We start from the raw sequence: 7,813 nt of genomic DNA, 5'->3' as shown, positions 1-7,813 counted from the left end.
CTAGAAAAATTAAACCTCTGACTCAGTACAGCCTGTATCAGCCTGTTCTACATTTTGATATTGTTGGTGTAGCATAAGAACCAGTACAGTACTGACCTGCTGTCTGACAAAAGCCAATATCTTGTTAATTATGCAGGGACCTATAGTAAATAAAAGAAGCAAAACTAATAAGGGGCCCATGAGGGCAGATAGTAAAGTAGTCATCCATGGGGATTTTGTGAAGCAACCTTCAAACCATCCTCCATTAGCTTCTCACTCTCGTTTTAATTTTCCTAATCTTTCTCTGAGTTTGGCCAGAGAGTCTCTAACAATAGCACATTTGCATAGCGGGTTCCAGGGTGGGTCAGGGTGACTTTCTTTGAAGGAACACTCCCTGAACCCAGGAAGCAGGTGGGAGGAGGGATGTCACTATCTGTTTTATGATTAGCATACATTGGAGCATTAAGTCATAAAGGTCACATTCTCAAGCCTGGGCCTAAAGGCCTAGAATTTTTTGTTTTTGTTTTTTTTCATTCCCCACTTCTACTTGTTAGTAGTTCTAATCTTACAACTAAACACTATCTTCTCCCTGACACACTTGATCCTTTAGGGCATGGTACTGTTGTCTCAAAACTAAAAGCTGCACTGCACTAATTCTTGCTCTCTAAGACACATGGACATATAATTAAAAGCAGAAGCAAAATCAAAAGGGGTCCCATAACAGTAGAAATTAGGGTGGTCAAGAGTACAAGAAAAGGGCCTTTCCGCTGAGTCTCAAGGTTTTCTGCACGGTGACGTCTAATGTAGACCAAATCTCTAACTTGGAAGCTATGTGGGGCTTGCAGGTCTCCTTCTCTTGAGTAGGCCTTCTGGAGCTGTTTCCACGCTCGCTGTCTCACCCACTCAAGCACCTTGATCCTAGAGAACAAAGGCTGGGAAAGCAGCATGTCAGCACTATGTACAGAGGCTATTTTTACCAGTGGAGCCCTCCCCCCCCATAGAGAAATTTATAGGGGGGTCAGTCCAAACTGTCCAGGGGTGTTTCTAACCCTGAAGAGTACAAAGGGTAGGAGAGCTATCCAATCATTAGTTCCAGTCCCCGCTGTCAATTTGGTAAGGGTCTCTTTAATGGTTTTATTCATCCTCTCTACCTGTCCTGAGCTTTTGGGCCTGTATGCACAATGTAACTTCTAATCAATCTCCAATATCTTGACCAGTCCCTGACTTACCTGGGTAACAAAGGCAGGTCCATTATCAGACCCTATTACCTTGGGTATCCCAAATCTAGGGAAGATTTCTTCTAGGATCTTTTTGGCCATCACATTGGCCATCTCAGTCCTGGTAGGAAAAGCTTCTACCCAGCTTGAAAAGGTGTCTATAAACACTAATAAGTACTTGTTACCATACTTAGCTGGCTTCACCTCAGTCTTCTCTCAGGAGGCATTCTGGAAGGATCAACATTAACCAGCTGGCAAGGCACACAAAGTTTGACGACCTAGTCAGCCACTCCTGGTAATCTCAGAACATGATAAGGAGATGTTCTAACAAGTCTCTGCAGATGTTTAGCTCTTAGGTGGGTTGGACGATGCATCTGTTGGACATATTCTAGTCCTTTTTGTAGGGTAGGATCTCCTTCCCTTCTGAGGTTTAGCAAGTCCTCTCTGGGATCCTAGAGAACTGGTCTATCTTTTTATTTCTTGCCAGTCTTCCAGGGTGTACTGCGCTCGGGTCCTGGGGTTTTGGACTTTTCTGCTACAGGCAGAAGGTTAACACTCTGGGCTGCCTGCTTGGTGGTTAGGTCTGCCATCTGATTCCCTTTAGCCATAGCATCTTAGGTCCTTCTCTGCAGATGTCAACAGCCCTCTTTGTCTGTATATTGCTCCGTGCAGTGGCAAAAGCATACCTGCTGTCAGTGTAAATGTAGACTTCCCCTTTGTCATTCATAGAGCTTGTATCAAAGCCACAAGTTCAGCTTTCTGGGACGATGTCCCTTCAGGGAGGCTGCTGGCCCAGATCACTTGCTTCCTGTCCACCACTGCTGCCCCCACCTTCTGCTTACCTTCAATGAGGAAGCTACTGCCATCCGTGTAGCAGCTGGAACTCCCAGGCCAAGGCTGATCCTTCAGATCTGCCAGAATGTCAGCGCAGTGATGAGTAGGTGAAGAGTCATCAGTCTCGGGCAGTAGGGTAGCAGAATTGAGGACAGCAGGGGGAGCGAAGGTCACTCGTTCAGTCAACCACAGGCTCTGATAATGTGTCATACGAGCGTTGGTCATCCATCGGTCAGGGGGCTGTTGGATAATGCTTTCAAAAGTGTGGGGTGCCACTACAGTTATTTACTTTCCCAGAGTGAGCTTATCAGCATCTTTGCCAAGTAGAGCCACAACAGCAATAGCTTTCAGGCACGAAAACCACCCGCTAGCAACAGGGTCTAACTTCTTCAAAGGCTTTCTGATGATCTGGGGTCCACACAAACACCTCCCCTTCCTTGGTTAAGGGTTACAACGGGGAAGCTAAGGTCACAAACCCAGGTATCCAGAGCCTGCAGAAGCCAGCAGTCTCCAAGAATTTTCTTACTTGCCTTGTTGTAGTTGGGGTGGGAATCTGAGTTACAGTCTTTTTTTTTTTTTTTTTTTTCTGGCTTCCTTTAGCCACTGCTTACTGTCTCAAAGGGTGTATCCCAAATAAGTAACTTTAGTCTGACACAGCTGAGCCTTTTTAGCTGAGGCTCGGTACCCCAACTCACTTAATTCTGTTAAGCACATTGGTCTTCTGTTGCCCAGGTTCCCTGTCTGTCTAGGTTCTGTCTTTTTTTTTTTCTTTTTTTCTCTCCTACCACTGGGGCCAAAATTCTAGTCAAATTTCTTTCTTGTCTACGATCCCTCCTGTTTTTTTCTTTCTTCTGCCTCCTGCCTCTCTTTCTTCTGCCTCCCGCCTCTCTTTCTTCTGCCTCTTTCAATAGATCATGTAACTGTCTCCCTCTTGTAATATACCTTCTCTTACCGTAGCCAAATTAGTGGGCTGTTTTGAGGAGCCTCAGAGACCAGAGCCTGGTGATAGGATTTCAAGCTCTCCCTACCTTGAGCCATGTTGTAGTCCCAACCGGACGGAGTCAAAGGGGATCCCATGTTGATCTCATTTTGTAGCTGTGTAGGCTGCCCATTGGCTCCCGGGATATTTTTTCTAGCCTCTAACAGAATTCTCTCTTGCTTTTTGGTTGTGAAGAAAGTCTGCAACATCTGCTGACAATCATCCCAAGTAGGCTGATGAGAGAACATAAGGGACTCCACCAACACTATGAGGCATTGGGGATCCTCTGAGAAAAGGGGGTGGTTAGTTTCCCAGTTATAAAGATCAGCAGAGGAAAATGACCAGTACTGAAGGGGTTGAAGGTTGGGCAGGTGCACTGGAGTCTGTCCGGACTCTGTACTCTCTGGCTCAGTGTACTCGCAGTAGGTCTGCCTCCCGCCACCCTGAGAGGTTCGGCGCCCTGACACTGGGGGGGGGGGGGGGGGTGCGGTGGCGACTCTGGACGCGAGCTGGGCCCTTCCCATGGATGGCCTCAGCTGCGGTGGGTGTCACAGCCGCTCCTGGGGAGCCTGGCGGGTGCCGGCACAGGCCCTGAGACCTTGCCCTCTCCCCTCCCCTTCGCCCGTCCCATGGGCATGAGCTAGCAGCCGACTTAGAACTGGTGCGGACCAGGGGCGGGTATTGAGGCTGTGGATAAGGGGGAGGTAGTGGAGCTAATGGATTAGCTGGTGGCTCCGATTTGGGAGAAGCCTTCACTTCGATTTCTCTTGAAACACCAGAGCACAACCACAATTTTGGGAAACAAAACCCAATTTCACCAGTGTAAACAATCTATTTTCTTTAAAAAATCAACACCAAAAACATTACTTGCTACAAAGTTTGTCTGCCTGTTCCTGCACACAAACGCAAGAAGGTGCAGCCCCCAATACTTCAAAGAGACACTGCCCTAAATCCTATCTTTTATAAGTCTGGTTCTAGGATAAGAATTACAGAGTATTACGCAATTTAGGCGTATCTTTAGAAACCTGTTTCCTTGGGTTGTCTCATGCCGCATGTTATAGTTCTAAATTACTCCAACCCAGAGTTACCAGTTTTAAGCCAACTTTCTAAAACCAATGGTACAAATTTTTAATCATAACCAATAACTTATGAGCCAATAATCTATAACCAAGACATATAAAACATATTTATACCTTTAAAACTATTCAGAAACAAAAATGAAATGGCTGCATATATTTGTTTATTTAACCCAAACAAAATTCTTAATTTTTCTAGCTTTAATTTCAAGAGAGGAGCACCTTGTCACCTGATGAATCCAATAATCACAAGCACAGAGATTTTTGTAGGAAAAACAGCCATCTGTTCCCTTACCATAGAACTTGAGAAGCTGCTGGTCCCTTTAAGAGCAGTGTTTAAAATCAGCTCCTAGCAGGGCTTCTCCAGCCACACTAGACTCCTAACTATAGGTGCAGGGCTCCAAAGACCAATTGATACTGTTCATTTTTTTCTTTTTCTCTTCCATGAGTTTGCGGAAGGTCAGGACTTGGGAGCCTGGCTTCTGGACCAGGTTTTGCCATTACTGTAATGTTCGGCTGTTTGTCAAGGTGTGATCCTGGTCCTTCCAGAAAGATAATGGCTTAGTTAAGTCAAAAGTTCCCTCAGGTGGCCAGTCAATGTCAAAAGTTGGCCACTCAGAGGCACAAAAAGTCTGCCAAGGTCCTTTCTTGATCTCCACAGAGAGGTTATGGGCTCTAGTCCTAACTTCAGTCCAATGGTTAAGAGTCAAAATAGGGGGGTCGTCACAGACTGTCTCATCGTCTTAGTCACAAAGAATACAAACAACACACAAACTGTCAATAAACACAAAGACCAAAACCAGAGAAATGACCCAGAGGGTTGCTGAATCAGATGGTCGGTTCTCAACAAGAGGGTTACAGTATCACTACCGACATTCAGATGGGACGGAGGTCCCCACAGATGGGGCATCCCCTAGGGCAATTTTTAAACCAGACTCAGGCTGATCAGTATAAATCAGGTGGATCAGAATCCAAAACTCAGGCTGATCAGAATAAACTCAGACAGATCCAAACTCAGGCTGCGCCTTGCTTCAGAAACAAAGGACGAGACAAAGACAAACAAACCAACACAACAAGTGCACGTTCATTTTAGAAAACAGAAAACAGACACTCAGAACAGAGACACCTGCCGGCACACACACATTCCAGAGAGAATCCCCATACCTCCAAGTCGAAATCAGGACCCACTTCCTGCGGGACTTCCAACGCCAAGAAACAGAATCCGACAGTCAAGTGGGCACAAAATCTCTCCTCTCCAGGAGGGATTCAGGTTCCAACTTGGCACCTAGAAGGGAAATCTCCAGGCGTCCATGGAGCTCCCTCAGACCTCCTGGAACGTCTCCAAGGGTGGCAGCTGGTTATCCCCTGACACATCTGTCTATAACCCTCCCTTCCATCCTGGACAAGGAGTTCATTGCTCTCATAAGCGCAAATGATTGCAAACCGAACCAAAAGTACCGAATTCAGACACAGCTGGCAGACAAAGACATAGACAAAGACAGACTCTTACCTCCAAGACGGGTCTCCAAGAAATGGGGTGGCCGCAAAAATCCCGGACAAGCCCCCAACTGAAAGACCCCCATTTCTGGGGAGACTCTTGCTTAAGTCCCAGGATGAGCTGACGCCCCAATAACTCGAGAGAAACCGTTCTTGATGCAATATCAAATGAGGTTTATTCGAGTATCAGCATGATGAGGCCGAGCTCGTAACCCACACAGGGTCAGAGGAGATCAACCCCCAGCTGTTGCAGTCGAGGGTTTTAAAAGAATAAACCACAAAGTGAGGGGAGGATAAGACCACAAAGAATGGGGAAGCTGAGTAAACATCCTAAGAATGGGGGTGGTGAATTACAGCTCATCTCTTAGGCTGAAAGCTAAAGAACAAAGAACTCCATGCTGGGCTTCTTTTCTAGGGGTCTAAGAAACACATTGAGTTGGGGTCTTACACTGCCCCAGCGCAAGAAGGTTTCCTAATTGCTTCTATTGCTAAAATACAAGTATAGAATGTGTATGTAATCAGTTTATAAAACATGTATCTAATCATTTTCATCCCAGGGGAACATACCTCCAGTTTTTCTTACATCAGACATAAGCAAATGTCTTAATTTTACCTAAAGCTTACTCTTTTCATAGGAAAAGTCAAGGGCTGAAGTGATGGCTCAGGGGTTAAGATTGCTTGCTGCTCTGGCAGAGGACCTGGCGTTGCTTTTGAGCACCCACGTGACAGGTTACACTTACTGTACTTCCAGTTCCTGGAGATCTGATTCCCTCTTCCAGCCTCGGCAGATGACACCAGTCCTGCACATGATTCACATTCTTACAAGCAGGCAAACACTCCACATAGAAACCAGATATGAATTATAACCGAGGGACAGGAAAGACAGTTCTCTCCTTTGTGTCTCTGATCAAGGTCACGATCTCAGTGATGCCACGTTATTGCTTTGTTTATACTTAAGATACTGCCCCATCCCTAACACCCCATTGTTTGTCCATAACACATGCCACTTTCTGATCTAGTAATTGACTTATTTATTAAGTTTACTTGTTTACTATGTTTATCTATCTCTCTGTAATTATTTGTGATGCTTCTGATATATTTTTAATGCTCCAAACTGTATCTGGCTTGTAGTAGGTTGATAGAAAACATTTGCTCAGTGACTGACAAAAATCCATGTTTCTATACCTCCTGATCCTCTTCTGTTCATAGGCTACTCCTAACCTCACAGAATCCTAAGGTCTCTCCCCACAGCCCTCCTGTTTCACAGGTTGACCTTGAACTTGAGTTTCCCCTGCTGTCACCTCCAGAGTACCTGGGACCACGGGCAGGGCATGAGGTACATTTCAGGAAGGCAGGATCTCTCTGGGAGTGAAGATATTTGGAGTTCCAATTGCTCTTGAGTTTGTTTTCAATACAGTTGCTCTCTCTCTCTGAAGACTTGATTATCCTTGAACTCTCCGCCCCCTTCTTTCCAACCCCTGCAGCTGAGATTATGAGTGTGTATCACCACACCCTGCTCCTGGAGCAGTCTTTAAAAGTCACTTGAGGGCATCTTCACACTGGACAGTAGCGGAAGTAGTCTCTGTCTTTTCGGAGAGTCAGTTCGACCTGTGAGGCATTCCTTTCTGTATGTCTGGTGCTGATCCTTCAGTGGGGCTCCAAAAATGGAGAAGTTGCTGCTGTTCTCAATAGGTTTGGCATGTCACCAGGGGAATCTTCATAGACATGGCTGCCTCATGGTTCTTGATTTTTATCAGCAACCTTGACAAAGGGACTGCTCTAATTTAGGGAAGGCCTTTTCCCTCTCAGGCCAGTTAAGACTACTTAAAAAGCAATTGTACCTATTTGCTTTAGACAAATAGCCAATTCTTTTTGCCTGATGAATAAAAAAATTTTTTAATTAAATTTTTTATTACATTTATTTATTTATTTTGTTTTTTGGAGACAGGTTTTCTCTGTGTTACCCTGACTATCTGTCCTGGAACTCACTCTGTAGACCAGGTTAGCCTCAAACTGAGAGCGATCCCCTCTGCCTTTGCCTCTAGAGTGCTGGAATTAAAGGCATGTGCTGTTGCTGCGGCCACTCCCGCCACCGCCACCGCCACCACCTGGCTAAATTACATTTACTGTTGTGTGTCTTGGTGTGTAGGGAGTTGGGGGAGGGGTTACCATGGCACAGCACATGTGTAAAGGCCAGAGAACAACTTGCAGGAGTTGTGTCTCTACCACGG

General features: G+C 45.7%; 1 long non-coding RNA gene across 3 annotated transcripts; it reads right to left on the bottom strand.

Annotated features, from left to right (window-relative positions):
• Positions 1-2,069: 2,069 nt before the first annotated feature.
• Gm39850 lies at positions 2,070-7,440 on the bottom strand. Of its 3 annotated transcripts, none has more exons than XR_866426.1 (4): positions 6,895-7,440; positions 6,323-6,382; positions 3,059-3,295; positions 2,070-2,283 (listed from the first exon to the last, which is right to left on the bottom strand). It is a non-coding gene; the product is annotated as a predicted gene, 39850 (long non-coding RNA). The 3 variants fall into 3 exon arrangements; XR_866427.1 differs by having other exon boundaries at positions 2,070-2,270; XR_866428.1 differs by having other exon boundaries at positions 2,070-2,225.
• Between the last annotated feature and the right edge of the window lie 373 nt (positions 7,441-7,813).

Source organism: Mus musculus, chromosome 2, assembly GCF_000001635.26.
Source record: "Mus musculus strain C57BL/6J chromosome 2, GRCm38.p6 C57BL/6J".
Classification (NCBI taxonomy): Eukaryota; Metazoa; Chordata; class Mammalia; order Rodentia; family Muridae; genus Mus; species Mus musculus.
Note: the sequence above shows the minus strand (reverse complement) of the source record. Positions and strands in the feature narration are given on the sequence as shown.